The sequence below is a fragment of the Rhinoraja longicauda genome, chromosome 29 (genome assembly GCF_053455715.1).
Source record: "Rhinoraja longicauda isolate Sanriku21f chromosome 29, sRhiLon1.1, whole genome shotgun sequence".
NCBI classification, from domain to species: domain Eukaryota; kingdom Metazoa; phylum Chordata; class Chondrichthyes; order Rajiformes; family Arhynchobatidae; genus Rhinoraja; species Rhinoraja longicauda.
In genome coordinates this window covers 7,494,411-7,515,914 of record NC_135981.1, presented here as the reverse complement: position 1 = coordinate 7,515,914, position 21,504 = coordinate 7,494,411, and the positions used below count along the sequence as shown (strand labels likewise).

The window sequence follows — 21,504 nt, the reverse complement described above, 5'->3', positions numbered from 1 at the left end:
GGAGTACAGTAGGGGGCTAAGGACGCAGCCCTGGGGGGATCCTATGTTCAGGGTGAGGGAGCTAGATGTGTGTTCTCCCATCCTGACCACCAATGCCTTGTCCAGCCGCAGTACACCATCACTTCTTCTCGATGCCAATTCTTTTGCCTAAAGGCTAATGTTCAATTTGCCTTTCTAATTACTTGCTATACCTGCATTTTACCAAAGGCACACCTTTTTGAAATATGTAGATCTGAAATGATTACCAGGATTAAAACTTCTCTATTTCTTTTTCTTTTTTTCTGAGAAACCATTTCCTGTTTCCCAAAAGCTTAATCAGCTCTTTATCTCCCTCTCTCATCTTTCATGTGGTCGCATGTGTGGCTTTGTTCAATTCTCTTATCTCAAGTTGAGCTCCCACACATCCACACCGACTCTGCTTCTGAAGGTTTTACTTTTCTTTTTATTTTCCCCTTAAGGAGGCAAGTTTTATGAATGCGTGCTTCTCTGGAAAGACCCAGCTGTTAGCGTGTGCGTGTCTGGAAATTACAGACTGTATTGTTAATTTGTGTGGAAATTTCATTTAATAAGAGGATTTCACAGGAACTTAAATGTGACCACCTCCTGGTAGGTGCAATGTACACATGCAGACTTCTGCTTAATAATTACATTGTTAGGAGAGTCTTTGCTTGCCTCCCTGCTTTCTTTCCCCCACCCCCTGCAATTGTCCCCAGCAAACAAATCCAACAAACTCCTCACAATTTGTTGGCCTCACATTTCTTCATTCTTATTAAAGTTCCAACACCATCCAAGTCTCCTCTTCCTGGCTGAATAGTTCCCTATTTGACTCGAACAAACATTTGGAAGTCTAATTTAGACTTTAGACTTTAGTGATTATAGGGTGGAAACAGGCCCTTCGGCCCACCAAGTCCGCAGCGACCAGTGATCACCCCGCACACTACCACTATCCGACATACTAGGGACAATTTTACAACTTACCAAAGCCAATTAACCTACCAACCTGTATGTCTTTGGAGTGTGGGAGGAAACTGGAGCACCCGGATAAAACCCACGCGGTCACAGTGAGAAGGTACAAACTCCATACAGACAGCACCCGTAATCATCATCATAATAATAATATATTCCTTTATTCGTCCCGCACCGGGGAAATTTACAACGAACCCAGGGCTCTGACACTGTAAAGCAGAGGTAATTTGTTTGACACTTGTAAACTCCAACCTCCATATTCTAGACATGATTATTATTTTATTATCTTTGCTCCTATGAGATATCCTCTTTGTTCCTTATATAATAGGATTAAAATACATTTTGTAAGATCTTCACGTTTCTTTTTGTGGAAAAAAAAGTTTTCTTCTGTATCTTTTCCTCTGTTCATTTCCTGTTAACCAACTTTTATCTAGTCGTTTTTTCCTATTTTTCATACTATTTTTCTAGTTCAATTACACTTGAATGATTGTACGCATTGATTTGCTCGATCTCATGGTAAATTTACACATTTTTCAGTTTTAATTTGTGTATATTAAGGTTAAAATGTTCTCATTGGCCTCAGTGAGGAGAGCATTTGTTTATTGTTGGGTATTCTGTTTCATTGTAAATTAAAATTTCATATTACAGAATCATAATGGTGCAAAAAGGTCTAGTTAATGTATCTGGATTTGTATTTGGTCACGAGTGCAGGCCTAGTTATCCCAGTCAGTAAATTCCAAGTAACTTTTTCCTATCTTTATTATGGAAAACTGTACCCTAATTGTTTAAAATGTCTGCTTCAGTGGTGTGTTTCCAATAGAGTTGTTTCTCAGTTACATTGGCCCAGATATGTGTGTTTCATTACCGTAGCCTTTTCCAAAAAAATAGATGAGGTGAGAAATTGATTATGGGCACATATACTCACAATATTAGGTCAGATCAAATGACGAGGGTCAGTTTTAGGATGAATAATTGATTTGGTTTTGGATAAGTGGAGAATAGGATTAGAAATGTTTTTCACCATTCAACAAAATTGCATGATTCATTCACTTTGGAATCCAGCTGACAGCTGTAGATCATTGGCATGTCAAGATAATCTCAAGATCGATGCAATCTAGTCAAGCAAAAGCACTAAATATTTATGTTTTCTTCTTTTAAAATGATTAAAGTTTTGAAATATTAATTTTTGCCTAAAACTGCATCATTTGTATATTTAGTTCAGTTTAGTTTAGAGATACAGCGCAGAAACAGGCCTTTTGGCCCATCGAGTCCGTGCCGACCTGCGATCCCTGCACACTAACACTACCCTACACACTAGGGACAATTTTACATTTACACCAAGCCAATTAGCCAATAAACCTGTATGTCTTTGGAGTGTGGGAAGAAACCGAAGATCTCGGAGAAAATCCAAGCGGGTCAGAGGGAGAACGTACAAACTCCGTACAGACAAGCACCCGCAGTCAAGATCGAACCCAGATCTCTGGCTCTGTAAGGCAGCAACGCTACCCCTATACCGCCACTCCTCCCTACAGGAGTGAATAAACTCTATTTAGTGGCCATTTTGAGCTGCAGGAATTTGCAACAAATATGAGGTATTTTTGTTTGAGTTTTATTTTATTTTATGTTCTTTCTTTAAATTTCACACCACATGAAGGATACAAACTAACCACTGTTCGTGCACATACCACATCTATCAAGACTCGCTCATTAATATTGAGTATAACAAATAATTTAAGCTTAAACAATGCTCTATGATTGCATTTATATTTCATTGACACTTGATGAAATCAAGTTATTTAGAATGCCACAGGAAATTGTAACATTTTACTGGAATATAAAACCAGGCTGGTTGCTGGGGTTGTGGATTGGTAGCAGTGGGGCCTACAGTTCCTGGAAACTTGGGGGTTTGGATTAAATCTTATCGTGGAGCCTATGTATTAATTTACTTAGTTCTGTTTCATGCTTGGCCATCGATCATTTTGGTGGGGTTGTCAGTTTGCGAGTAGGAAAGCCCCCAGCATTGAACAAAACATTGCTGGTCAGTCCAGAAATCTGGGAGCCATTGGCAGAGAGAATGAAGGGTGCTTTAAGGCCAATCGTTGGGTGCAGGAATGCGCACAGGGGATATGTGGTAGATGATGGGCTACTGTCAATTACTCCTAATGTAGGTGGGTGGGAGGAGAATTGGGGAGGAGAGAACAGAGTACCAGGAGATAAGTACTATGACAATATTTAAAAGACATTTGGACAAGTACATGGATAGGAAAGATTCAGAGGGATATGTGCCAAACATGGGCAGTGGGACTCACTTAGATGAGGCATTTAGTCAGCACTGGCAAGTTGGGCCAAAGGGCCCGCTTCCGTGCTGCATGATTCTATGCCTCACTTAGAGTGGAAATTGGATTGTTGGAATTATACTGACAGTGGCATTGACATTATGGGCATATTGGCCTCTCCTATTCATAATGAAATATGAGAATATAAGTTTTACTTTATCTTTGAGAGATACAGTGTGCGAACGAGCCCTTCGGCCCACTGAGTTCTCAACAACCAGCGATCACCCCATCCGTTAGCACGATCCTACACACTAGGGACAATTGACAATTTTTTTACCAAAGCCAATTAACCTACAAACCTGTTCATCTTTGGAGTGTGGAAGGGAAACTGGAGCACCCGGAGAAAACCAACACAGTCACAGGGCGAACGTACAAACTCCGTACAGACAACACCCGTAGTCAGGATCGAACCAGGGTGTCTGGGGCTGTAAGGCAGCAACTCTGGTACTGTGCCACTGTGCCCCCCCCCCCCCCCCATAACATGTAAAAAGCTCTTACTTTTAACTTTTAAAATATTTAACAGAAAGTCAAAAATAAAGTTTGGGGTTTGAGTTCTTGGGATAAATGGGATCAGGTAGATAATTGTCTAAGTGGGGGTCCAGAGATTGGGGTAAACCAGTAATTAATGGTGGGGAACCAGGAGATGCTTTATGTTTTTTTTCTCCTTTATTTTCTGTTACCCATAAGGTGCTATTGCCTGTACACACCAAGAAGCAGTCTTGTGCTTTTTCCAGCCTTTCTTAATTTGGTTAGAAAATGAATGCTTGAGCACATGGAACAAAGCCTTGCTTGCCCTTGTGTACCATTCACATGCACTTCTAACTGTGGTCAAAAGATAGGAGAACTGAAACAAATAATAATGCCCCTATCACTGGTACTTATTGGTCAGCACAGGATGGGAATTGAAACCATTAGGTCTATTATTCTGCAATTCTCTGTATAAACCTACTGAGCTGGGCACAGCCGATTAATATTTTATGCATTCTACAAAACAGAAGACGTTCAGAAGGCCTGTTATAGACGATTTCTATTCTACTCGTGGTGTCGACCATAACTTATAAATGAATTACCAGTTCAGCCCATTTGTGTGATATAAATCCTATCCCGTGAATGTTGAAAATGGATACTCTATAAAAGTGCAATAGTAATATCACTCCTGGCCAATACAAAGTGACATTTTACTGCATCATTCAGCCAAATCATCTGCTTGGACTATATTAATTTCCATGAAATATTTTCAATGTTGGTTTTACAGTAAGTGAGGGAAAGTCCCTAATTTAATCCATTGAAAGATTTTTTTCATCAAAAAATCATTTGTTTTATTGACAGTTTTATTTTCTGTCTAGGTATAAAGGTTACCAGTTACTTTGATTTGGCTCTTTGAAGAGTGAAGGGTGTGAAGATAAATGAATATGTACAAAATCTCATACAAAGCTTTATTTGCACAGCAGAAAATAAATCTAATTCAGTGTTGGAGGTAATTTGGGATAAAACCTACAGTGAATAAATGTCTAGAATACGAAGTGAATTTGTGTGATTGTAAAGTGTCTGGTAGGTGTTGACGCTGAAACCATACCCAGACACTTGCTTCTCACCCCAACACTGAAGTCCTGCAGATCGACACAAAAGGCTGGAGTAACTCAGCGGGTCAGGCAGCATCTCTAAAGAAAAGGAATAGGTGATGTTTCAGGTCGAGATCCTTCTTCGGGCTACTGTTTCCCTTTCCCCTGACTCTCAGTCTGAAGAAGGGTACAAACCAAAAACATCACCGATTCCTTTTCTCCACAGATGCAAATGCTGCCTGACCCGCTGAGTTACTCCAGCTTTTTGTGTCTATCTTCGGTTAAAACCGGCATCTGCAGTTCCTTGCTACACACTAAAGTCCCGCACTTGTCTTTGGTGGATGCTTCAGCATCACTTTCTGTTTCCAAGCTATCCTGATCTTCAATGGGGAGGTCCACAACAGGGGCTTGATGAACAGTGTCTTGTGGTGGGGGTTTACAGGAGGGGTGTGCTCATGAAGCTGCTGACAACAACTTTGGTTGAAAGGCCTGGATAGCGTGAACATGGGGAGGATGTTTCCACTAGTGGGAGAGTCTAGGACCAGAGGGCATAGCCTCAGAATAAAAGGACGTTCCTTTAGACAGGAGATGGGGAGGAATTTCTTTATTCAGAGGGTGGTGAATCTGTGGAATTCATTGCCACAGACGGCTGTGGAGGACGCCAATGGATATTTTTAGGGAGGAGATTGACAGATTCTTGATTAGTCAGGGTGTCAGGTGTCAGGGAGAAGGCAGAAGAGTGGGGTTGAGAGGGAAGGAAAGATTGAATGGCGGGGTAGCCTTGATGAGCCGAATGGCCTAATTTATGCTCCTAGAATTTATGAATTTATGGTGGCTGGCTAATCTATGACCTGGCACAGTCAGCTGTCAAAAGCTTTGAGTTCCCCCATCTCAGATGTTCAGAGACATTAAAAAAATTATGAAACAATTTTTTTAAATGCAAATTGTTTTTTAATAAAAAAAAAAAAAAATTCTTAAAAAGTGATTTTAAAATATCAAATATACCTAAAATCCAATCAAAATATTGAACTATTCTAAAAGTGTTAAAGGATAAGTCACTCACAGATGTATAACCCTTGATAGACACAAATTGCTGGAGTAACTCACCGGGACAGGCAGCATCTCTGGATAGAAAGAATGAGTGACGTTTTGGGTCGACCCCCTTCTTCAGACTCATTCTTCACTCTGAAGAAGGGTCTCGACCTGAAATGTCATCCATTCCTTCTATCCAGAGGTGCTGCCTGCCCTGCTGAGTTACTCCAGCATTTTGTGTCTATCTTCGGTTTAAACCAGCATCTGCAGTTCCTTCCTACAACATTATGTTTAGCCCTCTCAGCCATTATTGATGGAGCTGCTTTCATTCATGTTACATGGTCTAACCTGGTACAGATAGTTTGGGCTAATTCCTGCATAAGTGGTAGGAAGGAAATTGCTGCAATTTTGCTCTTATTGCTGAATTCCTCAAAGAGTCCAATGTCAGATCGTAATCGCACAAAAGGTCATAAACAGCCAACATTAACGTAGGAACCTAAACAATCATGAGCAAATCCTATCATTGCTATCCATTACTCAGAGATACGTTGGCTCTTTGATCAGTTAACACTGAGATTTTGCTGTGAAAATGTTACTATTAATTATTGTAGTACCACTGCCAATACAGCATATTGGGAAAGGGTACCTTTGATTAGGTTGGAAAATGCTCTAACCCGAGTTAAATGCTCTAAATGCTCTAACTGTGTCGCACATTGATGTTTAACGCACTGCCCCAATTGTCGTTTGGAATTACACTTCATTTAAACATGCCGTTCACTGTTTATGATCTAAGTATGCATGACCTCCATTAAGCACAACCTTCCCCATGCCATTTGTTAATTAAATGCAGGCCTCTTGACATCTTTAAGAGGTAATCAATTTTTATGGTTTGCATTAATGTACCTATTTAATAATTGATGTTAATTTCAAAGCTGAATGAGGTGAGGCAGGCTAATTTTACACTGAGGTGTAGATTAAGAAGGAGAAAAGACAGGGCTGAAATGAGCTTTGTATAGATTGATAAGTTGTTCCCCAGCTTGTGGGTCTGCAGGTGCAAGATGAAAATGTTGGCAGGTGAAACATTGCTTTATACGTAGTGATTGGTGGCAGAGGTCCAAAATTATTGCATTGAGCAGGAGAAAAAATGATGATTTGTCACATTTTCTTCTGGTTTGCTGCTTTGCTTATCGTAGTTCTGCAAACATACCCTTGTGGTGCAGGTTGGCCCAGGAAAAGGCATACCTGACTGGGAATTAAAATAGATGCTCCCTTATCGGATTCCCCACTGGTGACCTTTATGAAAAGCATGAGTATGAAAGTAACATCGAAACTCGGACTTTCCGATATGAGACACAGTGTCCCATTTGTGTGCATTTTACTTAATTTTCACTTACACCTTAGATGTCCACCAGTACCCCTCCCCCTACACAGAAGCACACGGATACACACACACATACACACACACACACACACACACACACACACACACACACACACACACACACACACACACACACACACACACACACACACACACACACATATGGGGACACATACAGACACATATACATGTAAACACATCCATATGGACACAGGCGCATGCGCACGCACACGCACGTGCACACACATAAGGACACACACATACACACACACACACACACACAAGGACACACACACCCTAAATTTCAATCTCCATTACTACTATTTGGCTACAAGTCCACAATCGCTAAAGCGACTCCACTTTATTCCAGTCAGTGATTTTCCTCTTTGAGCGTGACTGTATATGTAGGCAGGCTATTCAGCTGTGCAATTATCATTTAAAAGACTTGAGCGGGTCTTTATAAAAGTCGTGCAAGGATAACTCGATGTCTATGAATTGATCCTATTCTAATCCTTCAAGCAGGAAACTCAGACTTACAGCCATGCCCCACTGAAATCATCTGCTGCAAACTAATTCCAAGTCTACGTTTAGCAGGAGTCGATCAGTGGTATATTTTTGTGTGGTAGTCATTCACTCGGCCAACATTTTAACCCATATATCATTGATCAATTGACCCAGTAATATACGAGTGGCCCTGGACCTGGGGTACAGCTGTCTTTGTTGTGGCATTGCAGTTTCATCATCATTGTAATGGCCCATGTCAGTTGAAAGCAATTCCATATTACAGTGCTAGCCCGAGGGACAGGAACTTAATTCCTTTAGTTTACGATTATCGCTTCAGAGAAAAAAAATGATAGGAATATTATAGGTTTAACATGGTACTGCTATAAATCAGGATATTGGTAATGCTGTGATATCAATTTTTAATAAACCTTTTGCCTGAGCCATTTTTCAGTTTAACTTCCATTGTTCTCAAAGCATGTACTCAACCTCACGGAGCCCTCCATCAATGCCAAAGCTCAAATTTGAAAACCCTTTATGAAGAGGCAATCTTATCTTGTAAACTACATATCAGTTTTTTTTATGGATAAATGGAAAAAAATCGCGTCTGAGCCTTTATTGTGTTAGTGTTGTGGACTTGTGCGAGGCCCGATTGTGCTGTGAATCGTAAAGTAATACGAGGCAAAAATCTTTCTTGGGCACTCTATGGAGCAGCAGAAGTTGCTTAGGTTTCAAGAGGATGGGTCAAAGAGGAGGCTTTTAAGACAAGCAAACTATTATTTTGTTGTGTTTGTACCATTGTTGTATTTTAGAAGTGTTCAACACGCCAACACATACTAAACTTGGGGATTCTGTCTGACACTGCAGACTTCCAGGAGAGGCGGAAGCTGCCAATATTCCCCTGCTAATAAATTTGTTCTTTTTTCCACTGCCAAGTATATTTGGCAGCATGAAATATCTTCAATCATTTCTGAGTCTTTAATGCATAGATGTGCAATGTTTGCATTTGTAACAGTGTTAATCTGTCTAGCTCATTACACAAGGCTGGGTGAAGACTGTCAGAGGAGCTTTTATTGTGGTGTACTCACTAATTTTACCTAGCAAATACCTTGGGATTCAGGCTGACTTGCTTCTGCTCTGATTTTATGGGTTCTGAGGGAGCTATTATGATTATGTGGGGCGGCACGGTGGCGCGGCCGTAGATTTGCTGCCTTACAGCACCAGAGTTCTTGGTTCGGTCCTCACGAGGGGTGCTGTCTGTAAGTAGTTTGTGACCTGCGTCGGTTTTCTCTGGGTGCTCTGGTTTCCTCCCACTCTCCAGAGACGCACAGGTTTGCAGGCTAATTAGCTTGGTGACATTGTAAATTGTCCATGGTGTGTATATAGGATAGTATTAAGAAAATAACTGCAGATGCTGGTACAAATCGATTTATTCACAAAATGCTGGAGTAACTCAGCAGATCAGGCAGCATCTCGGGAGAGAAGGAATGGGTGACGTTTCGGGTCGAGACCCTTCTTCAGACTGATGTCGGGGGCGGGACAAAGGAAGGATATAGGTGGAGACAGGAAGATAGAGGGAGATCTGGGAAGGAGGAGGGGAAGGGAGGGACAGAGGAGCTATCTGAAGTTGGAGAAGTCGACGTTCATACCACCGGGCCGCAAACTGCCCAGGCGAAATATGAGGTGCTGCTCCTCCAATTTCCGGCGGGCCTCACTATGGCACTGGAGGAGGCCCATGACAGAGAGGTCAGACTGGGAATGGGAGGGGGAGTTAAAGTGCTGGGCCACCGGGAGATCAGTTGCGTTAATGAGGACCGAGCGCAGGTGTTCAACGAAGCGATCGCCGAGCCTGCGCTTGGTTTCGCCGATATAGATAAGTTGGCATCTAGAGCAGCGGATGCAATAGATGAGGTTGGAGGAGGTGCAGGTGAACCTCTGTCTCACCTGGAAAGAATGTTTGGGTCCTTTGATGGAGTTGAGGGGGGAGGTAAAGGGACAGGTGTTGCATCTCGTGCGGTTACAAGGGAAAGTGCCCGGGGTTAGGGTGGTTTGGGTAGGAAGGGACGAGTGGACCAGGGAGTTGCGGAGGGAACGGTCTCTGCGGAACGCAGAGAGGGGAGGGGATGGGAAGATATGGCCAGTGGTGGGGTCCTGTTGTAGGTGACGGAAATGTTGGTGGATGATATGTTGGATCCGCTGGCTGGTGGGGTGGAAGGTGAGAACGAGGGGGATCCTGTCCTTGTTGCGAGTGGGGGGATGGGGAGCAAGAGCGGAGCTGCGGGATGTAGAAGAGACCCTAGTGAGAGCCTCATCTATAATGGAGGAGGGGAAGCCCCGTTTTCTGAAAAACGAGGACATCTCGGAAGCCCTAGTCTGAAACACCTCATCCCGGGCGCAGATGCGGCGTAGACGGAGGAATTGGGAGTAGGGGATAGACTTTTTGCAGGGGACCGGGTGGGAAGAAGTGTAGTCCAGATAGCTGTGCGAGTCGGTGGGTTTGTAATAAATGTCCGTCACTAGTTTTTCTCCTGTGATGGAGATGGTGAGGTCCAGAAACGGGAGGGAGATGTCAGAGATAGTCCAGGTATATTTAAGGGCAGGATGGAAATTGGAGGTGAAGTGTATAAAGTCAGTGAGTTCTGCATGGGTGCAAGAGGTAGCACCAATGCAGTCGTCGATGTAGCGGAGGTAGAGTTCGGGGATGGGGCCAGTGTACGTCTGGAACAGGGATTGTTCGACGTACCCGACAAAGAGGCAGGCGTAGCTAGGGCCCATGCGAGTGCCCATAGCTACGCCTCTGGTTTGGAGGAAGTGGGAGGAGTCAAAGGAGAAGTTGTTGAGGGTAAGAACCAGCTCTGCTAGGCGGAGGAGAGTGTTGGTCGATGGGGATTGGCTGGTTCTACGGTCGAGGAAGAAACGGAGGGCTTCGAGACCATCCTTGTGGGGGATGGAAGTGTAGAGTGACTGGACATCCATGGTGAAAATGAGGGAGTGGGGGCCTGGGAACCGGAAGTTATCCAGGAGATGGAGAGCGTGTGATGTGTCTTGGACGTAGGTGGGGAGGGATTTGACCAGGGGGGATAGGATGGAGTCGAGGTAGGTAGAGATAAGTTCGGTGGGGCATGAGCAGGCAGAGACAATGGGTCTGCCGGGACAATTGTGTTTGTGGATTTTGGGTAGGAGGTAGAATCGGGCCCTGCGGGGCTGGGGAACTATGAGATTGGAGGCATTGAGGGGTAGTTCGCCGGAGTTGGTGAGGTCGGTGATGGTATTAGTACTAAGGATAGTATTAATGTGCGGGGATCGCTGGTCGGTGCGGACTCGGTGGGCCAAAGGGCCTGTTTCAGCACTGTAGCTCAAAACTAAATGAAGCTATTCTGCAAATTGCAGATTCTTTCAAGGTGAAAGAGGAAGTGCCTGCCTTGGCAACCGGGTGGGTCGTGTGGAGGTGGTACACTACTCCCGCTGACTATGCTGGGCATTTATGCCCCCTTATACATGGGCACAGAATGCTCACCACCATCCTGTATGTCCTTCAGATTGGGGAGAAATTGGATCCATCTCAATTCTTTCCCACTGATTTAGGTTATCCACACTGTTGAGAAACTGGACATACAAATATTTCAATTATCTGCTGGAATCTCCCCCACAGTTTCATTGCCAGAAAGAGGTCGAAAGAGTGGTAGAGCCCTGATATCTTCTATTCAGCAAACCTGTGGAAACAGACTAAACTAGAGAAAGAGGGGAAGAAAAGGATTTGTGTCAATCCAGTACCGCAGATTGGGCGCAGTGGTAGAGTTGCTTTCTCACAGCACCGGAGAACCAGGTTGGATCCTGACCACAGATGCTTTCTGTATGGAGTTTGTACGTTCTCCCCGTGACCGTTGCATTTTCTCCGGATGCTTCCGTTTCCTCACGCATCCCCAAAATTGCAGGTTTTAGGTTAATTGGTTTCTGTAAATTGTGCCTAGGTAGAACTAGTGTTCAGGTGATCACTGGTTGGTGCGGACTTGATGGGCTGAACGGCCTGTTTCCACGCTATATATCTAAATATGTATTAAAATATTTTAATTAATCAGCTGGAATCTTTCCCACAGTCTATATTTGTCAAAAAAAAGATGTGAGCAGAATGGCCCAGCCCTGCGGTATGTTCCTTTCTCCTATTCAGCAAACTTATGGAAAACATAGAAGCATAGAAAACAGGTGCAGGAGAAGGCCATTCAGCCCTTCGAGCCAGCACCGCCATTCAATATGATTATAGCTGATCATCCAAAATCAGTACCCCGTTCCTGCTTTTTCCCCATATCACTTGATTCCGTTAGCCCTAAGAGCTAAATCTATCTCTCTCTTGAAACAGCCATGTCCAGGAATAAATTAGAGAATGGGCAAGAAACAGATTTTTTTGCAATCCAGTACAGCAGGCCCTTGCTTTACATTGCCTAAAAGCTGTGACTTTCAGCAAAGCAACAATAAATAGATTATTTTCCAGGGCTGAGGCCTTGGACAGGCGATGATTAGTTGGCTGAACCGAGGAGTGCAGAGAACTGAGAGTCAGAGGGCATTATTCCAGAATTCACTGATCATCTTGAATTTCCTCTGCTGAATATCTGGGACAATGTGAGCTTGCCTGTGCTGTCTTCACAGTTTGTTGTGTTGCAAAGTCAATGTGCAAGGCGTGGTATTACATAAAAATAGCTTTTCTTGCCTTTATATTTTTTTGCGTTGAAGGACTTCTTCGATTTGAATGCAAGACAGATTCGACAGCTCGCTGCTACATGACGACACTCCATGTTCATCCATGATAAAAGAGTACGTCAAATGAATTGAACACTAGTCTTTCATTTTAATGTTGTATGGAGGTTTCCACACTGTAGGAAGGAACTGCAGATGCTGGTTTATACCAAAGATAGACACGAAATGCTGAAATAACTCAGCGGGTCAGGCAGCATCTCTGGAGGAAAGGAATAGGCGGCGTTTCGGGTCGGAACCTTTCTTCAGTAGGTTTCCATACTGTAGCATGTTAGCTGTGCTGGTGAACACTGGCAGTCTAATTCTAATGATTAATTTTATGGGTGGTGGCTATTACAGGCAAGGCTTGAATTATTGGGTCTGAGGCAGGGTGGCCCACTTTCAAGGACAGCGCTAATGCAGATTAAAAATGATAAATGAGAGAAAAGGATTTTGGCAGCCAGGGGTTGCGGGAGATGCAGCTGTCTCACAACTCCAGCAGACTGGCTTTGATTCTAACCTATGTGATATCTGTAAGGACTTTGTATGTTCTCCACATGGCCATGTAGGTTTAACCTCCACATCCAGCGAGTTGCTGGCCACAGACCAGCAGACTGTTTGAGCAGGCTGGTGGTTAGGCCAATTGGCTACCGTTACACTTAGTTTGCGGGGGGGGGGGGGGGAGGATGGGCTGTGGGAGAAGTGGAGGTGGGGAGATAGCTTGGTGGTTGAGTTGTGAGCTTCATAGAGAGAATGGCATAAGCAAGCGGAGAACTTTCAGGTGAAGTGGAAAGGAGAAATTAGGAAAAGTGAAAAGGTGATTACTTGCTGATATTATTTAGCACCCTGTGCTAATGTAGAAGTATGTTGAAAGGCAGGAAAGTGAGATGAGTCATATTGCCCATTTCTCCCACTATCTCCCAACCACCGACCCACCCCCATTTCTCGACAATCATCTCCCATCTCCCTTTCCCCCATAGCCGTCCCTCCAGTTTTGCATTTCATTCCTACACTTCTCTCTTTATCTAACACCCTTTTGTCTCCTTTTCACCTCTAATCTTGTCACGTACGCCACCCATCTACAAATCAAAAACCTCCTTCTCCGGTAGCCACCTGCCATTTGTCACTTTGTCTCTCTTTTTCAGCTTTCTCTCCACTATCCTTATCAATCTGAAGAAGGGTCCCGACCCAAAATGTTGTCAGACTTTCTCCTGTGCAATAACTGATTTGTAATATCGGGAAAGGTCTTTCTTAAGTTCTTGCTTGACTATTTGCTTGACTATTCTTTTTTTATATTCTTTCTTCAATGTTACGACAGCACAAGTATGTTCCTGTGATGCTTAACATCTGTAATTAAATTTAAACTGCAAGAAAGCACATTTCTTTTTGAACGCAGCATCAACTATTCAAGCTTGTTCTTCCTTTACGGAGCTGCCTACTGTCAGAAATAACAATGCAAAGTGAAAACACTGATGACAGTGTCAACAGAGGGAGCAGGATGCTCCACAGGGTGAGGCCTTCAACAAACACATGCAACACGAAACATATAAGATTATTAAGGGATTTGACAAGTTAGAGGCAGGAAACATGTTCCCAATGTTGGGGGAGTCCAGAACCAGGGGCCACAGTTTTTAGAATAAGGGGTAGGCCATTTAGAACGGAGATGAGGAAAAACCTTTTCACTCAGAGAGTTGTAAATCTGTGGAATTCTCTGCCTCAGAAGGCAGTGGAGGCCAATTCTCTGAATGCATTCAAGACTGAGCTAGATAGAGCTCTTAAGGATAGCGGAGTCAGGGGGTATGGGAAGAAGGCAGGAACGGGGTACTGATTGAGAATGATCAGCCATGATCACATTGAATGGTGGTAGTGGCTCGAAGGGCCGAATGGCCTACTCCTGCACCTATTGTCTATTGTAACCCTTGTATTCTAATAGGGATAAACAATGATCAGCTGTGGCACCAATATAACGTCTCTCATTAAGTTAGAGCCAAACAGTATGGAAACCAGCTCAACGGCCCAAGTCGTCTGTGCCGATCAAGTACCCATTGTAGCCAGTCCCATATGCCTGCATTTGACCATTATCTCTCTATGCCTTTCCTATTCATGTATCTGTCCAAATGTCTTCTAAATATTGTTAGTGTACCCTTCCCAATCACTTCGTATGGTAGTTTGTTTCATATGCACACCACTCTCTGGATGAAAAAGTTCCCCAGCAAGTTCCTACTAAATCTTTCCCATCTCACCTTAAACCTACGCCCTCGTGTTCTTGATTTTCCAACTCAAGGGAAAAGGACGATGTATTCACTGTATCTGTGTTCCTTATTATTTGATACATTTCTATAAGATTACCCCTTCTGAATCCCGCGCTCCATGGAATAAAGTCCGAGCCTGTCCAACCTTGTGTTATAACTCAATCCCTCAAGTCCTGGCAACGTCCTCATGAATCATTTCTGCACTTTTTCCAGCCTAATGGCATTTTTCCTTTCGCAGGATGACCAAAACTCAACACAGTATTTTGTAAAGTGCATGCCGTGAGCGGCGTTCAGACTGTTTAAGTCGACTCGCAATGAATGTTTAAATATTGCTGCTGTGCTTGGACATCCAAGAATTTGGGAGCCTCTAAGCTTGTGCCAGTCTTGCTGGTTTCCAGATATTCATTATCACTGAATCGTCCAGTGGTATAAACAGGATGGACTTGTTTTGAGGTCTGTAGATTTGCATGCTTCAGGTGGATTTTGGGTCTTATCCCATGTAAATAAGTGCTTCAGTGCAATATTTTGTACCCTTTTTAATGTAATGAAATTGGGCGATACGGTAATCCTGTTAAGTGCCGAAAAGCTCAAACTAGTCTCTCATGTTGCATGTGGTCATTTGCTTCAGCTTTCCCTCTCAATCCCATTCTCCTGCCTTTTTCCCATCTCCTGATACCCTTACTAATCAAGGATCTGTCAATCTCCGCCTGAAAGATATCCATTGACTTGGCCTCCACACCCATCTGAGGCAATGAGCTCCACAGATTCATCACCCTCTGACTAAAGAAATTCCTCCTCATCTCCTTTCTAATGGTATATCCTTTTTATTCTGAGGTTATGACTTCTGGTCCTGGACTCTCCCACTCCGGTGGGTTGTATGTTGTTTGCTAATAATCTGTCCAAGACTGAATAATGTCTTTGTCTTTCTACACATGGCTGGACTTTGTGGACTTAAGGAGTGGCAAATGGTACTGAAGACTATATCTTTATCATACATTCTTCTTATTCTGAAATGATAATGTAGGGAAGACCCTTGATGAAGCAGCTGAGGTGATTGGACCTGGATCAGTGACCTGAGAAATTCGTGTGACAATATCCTGGGACTGTGATCATTCATCCTTGTAATATTGCGACGACAGGATGGCATGGTGGCGAAGCGGTAGAGTTGCTGCCTTACCGTGCCAGAGACCCGGGTTCAGACTAGGGGTGTTGTCTGTACGGAGTTTGTATGTTCTCCCCATGACCTGCGTTGGTTTTCTCCGGATGCTCCAGTTTCCTCCCACACTCCAAAGAAGTACAGGTTTGTAGGTCAGTTGGCTTTGGTGAAGATTGTAAATTGTCCCCGGTGTGTGTAGGATAGTGCTAGTGTTTAGGGTGATCGCTGGTCACCATGAACTCAGAGTGCCGAAGGGCCTGTTTCCACGCTGTATTGCTAAACTGAACCAAACTAAGCTAAAGTACTTGGGTAAGGCGAGCCGTCTCCATTTCAAAGACTGCCTGGACAGCTTTGATGCACTTCATTAGCTCTTTGACTCCAGTCTGATGCATTGATGTCCAAATTGTGTTTTGATTTGTCCCATTCTTTTAAAACTCTTGAGAACCTGAAAAAATTGGTAAAAATTGGTATTAATAATCGGTTCTTGTTGTCCTGTTGGTTGCAGGGGAGTTGACATTCTGGTTTTGGATTAGTAGATACAATATGCCTGGGGATTAAGATGGAATAATTCAGAGCAGTGGTAGAATTAGATTCAAAGGATGCAGAAAATGGTATGTGCAGAATGGGAATTGTAATCATATCTTTTACACTGAATTGTTCAGTACCGCCATCAGAAGAGACAAAGCACATCTGGGCAGGAAGAAAAGCTGGAAAAGAGAGAGAGAGAGAGATTGTGATCTGAATGCAGAGGATAAACAACTGCACAAAATCAAAACAGCTCAAGAAGCAACATGTGTAAATTCAGAGAATACGGCGCCAAGCAGATCACAAGATAAACCAAGAGGGAGAAGAAAAAATATATAACTTTGTTTAATGTAACCAGAGCTAACATCAGAAGGTTTGACTCGGGTGCAAAGGCCTTGCGTTTTCCAAATATATTGAAGTATACAGCTTTTGGGCAGAAAAAGACACAGGGATCAGCTTGCAATATAAGGCTTGCATCCTAAAATTGACAATAGACAATAGACAATAAACAATAGGTGCAGGAGTAGGCCATTCGGCCCTTCGAGCCAGCACCACCATTCAATGTGATCATGGCTGATCATTCTCAATCAGTACCACGTTCCTGCCTTCTCCCCATACCCCCTGAGCTCTAGCTCTCTCTTGAATGCATTCAGAGAATTGGCCTCTACTGCCTTCTGCAGCAGAGAATTCCACAGATTTACAACTCTCTGACTGAAAAAATGTTTCCTCATCTCCGTTCTAAATGGCCTACCCCTTATTCTTAAACTGTGGCCCCTGGTTCTGGACTCCCCCAACATTGGGAACATGTTTCCTGCCTCTAATGTGTCCAACCCCTTAATAATCTTATATGTTTCGATAAGATCCCCTCTCATCCTTCTAAATTCCAGTGTATACAAGCCAAGTCGCTCCAGTCTTTCAACATATGACAGTCCCGCCATTCTGGGAATTAACCTAGTAAACCTACGCTGCACGCCCTCAACAGCAAGAATATCCTTCCTCAAAACTGCACACAGTACTCCAGGTGCGGTCTCACAAGGGTCCTGTACAACTGCAGAAGGACCTCTTTGCTCCTATACTCAACTCCTCTTGTTATGAAGACCAACATTCCATTGGCTTTCTTCACGGCCTGCTGTACCTGCATGCTTCCTTTCAGCGACTGATACACTAGGACATCCAGATCTCGTTGTACGTCCCCTTTTCCTAACTTGACACCATTCTGCCTTCCTATTCTTACCACCAAAGTGGATAACCTCACACCTATCCACATTAAACTACATCTGCCATGCATCCGCCCACACCGTCCAAGTCACCCTGCAACCTCATAGCATCTTCCGCACAGTTCACACTATCACCCAGCTTTGTATCATCTGCAAATTTGCTAATGGTACTTTTAATCCCTTCATCCAAGTCATTAATGTATATTGTAAATAGCTGCGGTCCCAGCACCGAGCCTTGCGGTACCCCACTAGTCACTGCCTGCCATTCTGAAAGGGACCCATTTATCCCCACTCTTTGCTTTCTGTCTGTCAACCAATTTTCTATCCATGTCAATACCCTACCTCCAATACCATGTGCTCTAATTTTGCCCACTAATCTCCTATGTGGGACCTTGTACACCACATCCACTGGCTCTCCCCTGTCAATTTTCCTAGTTACATCCTCAAAAAATTCCAGAAGATTAGTCAAGCATGATTTCCCCTTAGTAAATCCATGCTGACTCGGAACGATCCTGTTACTGCTATCCAAATGCTCCGCAATTTCGTCTTTTATAATTGACTCCAGCATATTCCCCACCACTGATGTCAGACTAACTGGTCTATAATTTCCTGTTTTCTCTCTCCCTCCTTTCTTAAAAAGTGGGATAACATTAGCTACCCTCTAATCCACAGGAACTGATCCTGAATCTATAGAACATTGGAAAATGATCACCAATGCATCCACTATTTCTAGAGCCACCTCCTTAAGTACCCTGGGATGCAGACCATCAGGCCCTGGGGATTTATCAGCCTTCAGTCCCATCAGTCTACCCAACACCATTTCCTGCCTAATGTGGATTTCCTTCAGTTCCTCCGTCCCCCTAAGATCTCTAGCCACTAGAACATCTGGGAGATTGCTTGTATCTTCCTTAGTGAAGACAGATCCAAAGTACCGGTTCAACCGGTAGAGGATATCATGGTTTATTTTCATATTTTAGAAATTAATTGAATTGTAACTGGCTATCATCTTCTTCTTGGGCAGTCTCTTGGGCTTGAGAATCACTTATTTCCTCTCAAGTTCTGGTAGTCTGGAATGGCCGATGAGGAATTTGGGGGTCTCTGCCTACCCATTAGAACTGACTCTGTAATGGCGGTGCTGAAATTTATCCTACTTGAGAATGCCAACGTCGGATTCTTTAGTTTGGTTCTAGTTTAGTTTAGAGATGTAGCGTGGAAGCCGGTCCCTCGGCCCACCCTCCGCACCGACCAGCGATCTCCGTACACCAACACAATCCTACACACACTAGGGATAATTTACATCAAGCCAATTAACCTACAAACCTATACGTCTTTGGAGTGTGTGAGGAAACCGAAGATCTCGGAGAAAACGCACCCAGGTCACGGGGAGAACGTACAAACTCCGTAGAGACAAGCATCCATAGTCAGGATCGAACCCAGGTCTCTGGCGCTGTAAGGGAGTAGCGCTACCAATTATACTTGAATGTTTGTATCCTCAACCCTGGGAAAGAGACAATGAGTGTCCACTTTATCCATGCCCACCACCATCTTGTGCACCTCAATAAGGTCGCTCCTAAATTGAGCGAGTACGCTCCAAAGAAAAAAAGTTCCAGCCTATCCAACCTATCCCTATAACTGAAACACGCAAACCCAGATAACATCCTGGTGAATCCCCTTTGTGCCCAATCCGATTAGTTTGTAATCTCTGAATTATTACCTGAGTTGCAATCAAATTGAGGATTAATGGAAACAAGGATGAATGTGTGCTTCATGGACGTGTGGGACAAGCAGATTTTGACCGGTGTCAGAATTGGGAAAAGAGAGAGCAAACACTTTTTGTGTGTTGAAGTCTATCTCTTTCATAAACACATTTGGTGACTCGGCGTCCAAAGCCTTTTGATGTCTACTAAATCTGAAACATAACGGGACTAGAGTGTGCAAGGACCTGAAACGTCACCTATTTCCTTTCTCCGGAGATGCTGCCTGACCCGCTGAGTTACTCCAGCTTTTTGTGTCTACCTTTGATATAAATTCATCGGTCCATTTCCCTCTACCGATGCTACCTGACTTGTTGAGTTCCCACAGCACCGTGTTTTGTTCAAGATTCAAGCAAATGCAGCACCTTGTGTCTTAAGAAATATCTTCATTCAGAATGCCCCTGTGGAATGGTCTACCTGAGAGGATTGTGGATGCCAAACCATTGAATATATTAGGACGGAGATAGATTTGTACTAAATTAGTGACACATTTCTGTGGGTGGCGTACTTTGAATGAGATGCAGATAATAAATGCACTTTAAATAACGGCTATAATTTACCAATTTGTCTGTAAAGTGGGTGTGTAGGCCCAATCATTTCTATTGACTTTCTCAAGTTGGTCTCCAAAATTAGTAAGTGGAAATATTTCTTATCTATAATTTGTGATATTTAGTCATTTTCAGTGAGATTTTATTTAATGTCATTTGAGCAAATTGACATTTGGCACTTTGGATTTCTAACATCTTGTCCTGTGTATTTGGAAACATAATGTCTCACTGAGAGAGAATTCATGTTTTCTGCAACGATCAGCTTTTTACTTTCTCTCACCTGACCCTACTGGGTCTAGATAATTTTTAATCTGCCTCCATCTCTGTGCTTCTAGCCGTATGTCCTGCTCCTTGTGGTGACCTGTGCCTGCCTCGTTAATTATGTCTCTATTCTCTGGTCTTATTCAAAACAATTACCCTGTAGAAAACTAAATAATGATGTTCATTATGCTGTTCAGAATGGCTTCACCAGACAACGGCTCTTTTGGTAGCAGTGCAGTCCCATTGTCAGCAACCATACAATGCTTTGCCCTAAGTGCATCAGATTGGACATTGTCTATTCTGATGGTGCTGGTCCATCCATTAGTCTTTGGAAAGCTGTTAAGTCCAGAGATCCTCTTTATTGTATCAGACAATGAAGAAATAAAAGAGTGGCAATTGTGCTCTAGAGCCGATCTACTCATTTAATAAAAATGGCTATATCCTCTTTTCCCTTCACAGCGCACATTTATTCATCTCTATTAGTTTCTGTGGACACTTTCTGCTGATGCATGTTGAGGCAAATGACAGCGGTAACGCTATTGAAACAACACCCTTGTTGAAGGCAACAAACTCTCTTAACTAAACAGCAAGACTATCATAACAATAGATCAAAGTCATGCCACATTCACTTTATGGCCGATTGCTGATTTAACTGCTTTTATGAGATTAAATTAAATTAAAGTTTGGCTGAGACGAGAAGATTAAATTTTGACAGATCCAAAGCTCCCCGGATATTCTTTTCTCATACTTTAATGTACTGCTGCAACTCGAGCAGAATCTCTTCCTCATCCAGACAAAACTGTTGCCGTAAGAGAGAACTGTTGCTCCCTTTCCAGTCATTGTAGAACATTACAAAAAAACTGGTATTAAAAACTGGGAGGGTCTCGACCCTATTCCTTTTCTCCAGAGATGCTGCCTGACCCGCTGAGTTACTCCAGCATTTTGTGTCTATCTTTTTAGTACGTTGATTAGGTGCGGACAGCTCTTCTCGGACATTGTAAAGGCATCGTACCATTCCTTTTCCACAGTTTCTGGGCACCCAACCATGGAAGGTTTCCTGAAAATGCAATGATGGTGGCACGGATAACTAACTAGCATCCGAAACAGAGAACATATCCTTTACACTTGGGAATTTTGATGTAATTATGTTGGCGCCTTGTCCAACGGATACTTCCCAATACTGACGCAACCACTCTTCCCATCAAAGGAGTTCAGGAAGGTGTTCTTGGTGATACAGTGTTATACGCAGTGCATGGAGAATACTTGCAACCCTCAGCAGCAATAG

The 21,504-nt window shown here is 43.3% G+C and overlaps 1 protein-coding gene across 3 annotated transcripts in view; it reads left to right on the top strand.

Annotated features, from left to right (window-relative positions):
• The window catches only part of raraa (retinoic acid receptor, alpha a), a 524,616-nt gene that overhangs the window by 128,471 nt on the left and 374,641 nt on the right, over window positions 1-21,504 (top strand). Inside the window, exon 1 of one of the 3 annotated variants that reach the window (XM_078424855.1) lies at window positions 12,558-12,587. The exons of the other annotated variants lie outside the window; for them this stretch is intronic. The gene's annotated coding sequence lies outside the window, so the exon portion shown is untranslated. Of the gene's footprint in view, window positions 1-12,557; window positions 12,588-21,504 lie in introns of those variants that run through there. 3 annotated transcript variants of the gene reach the window in all.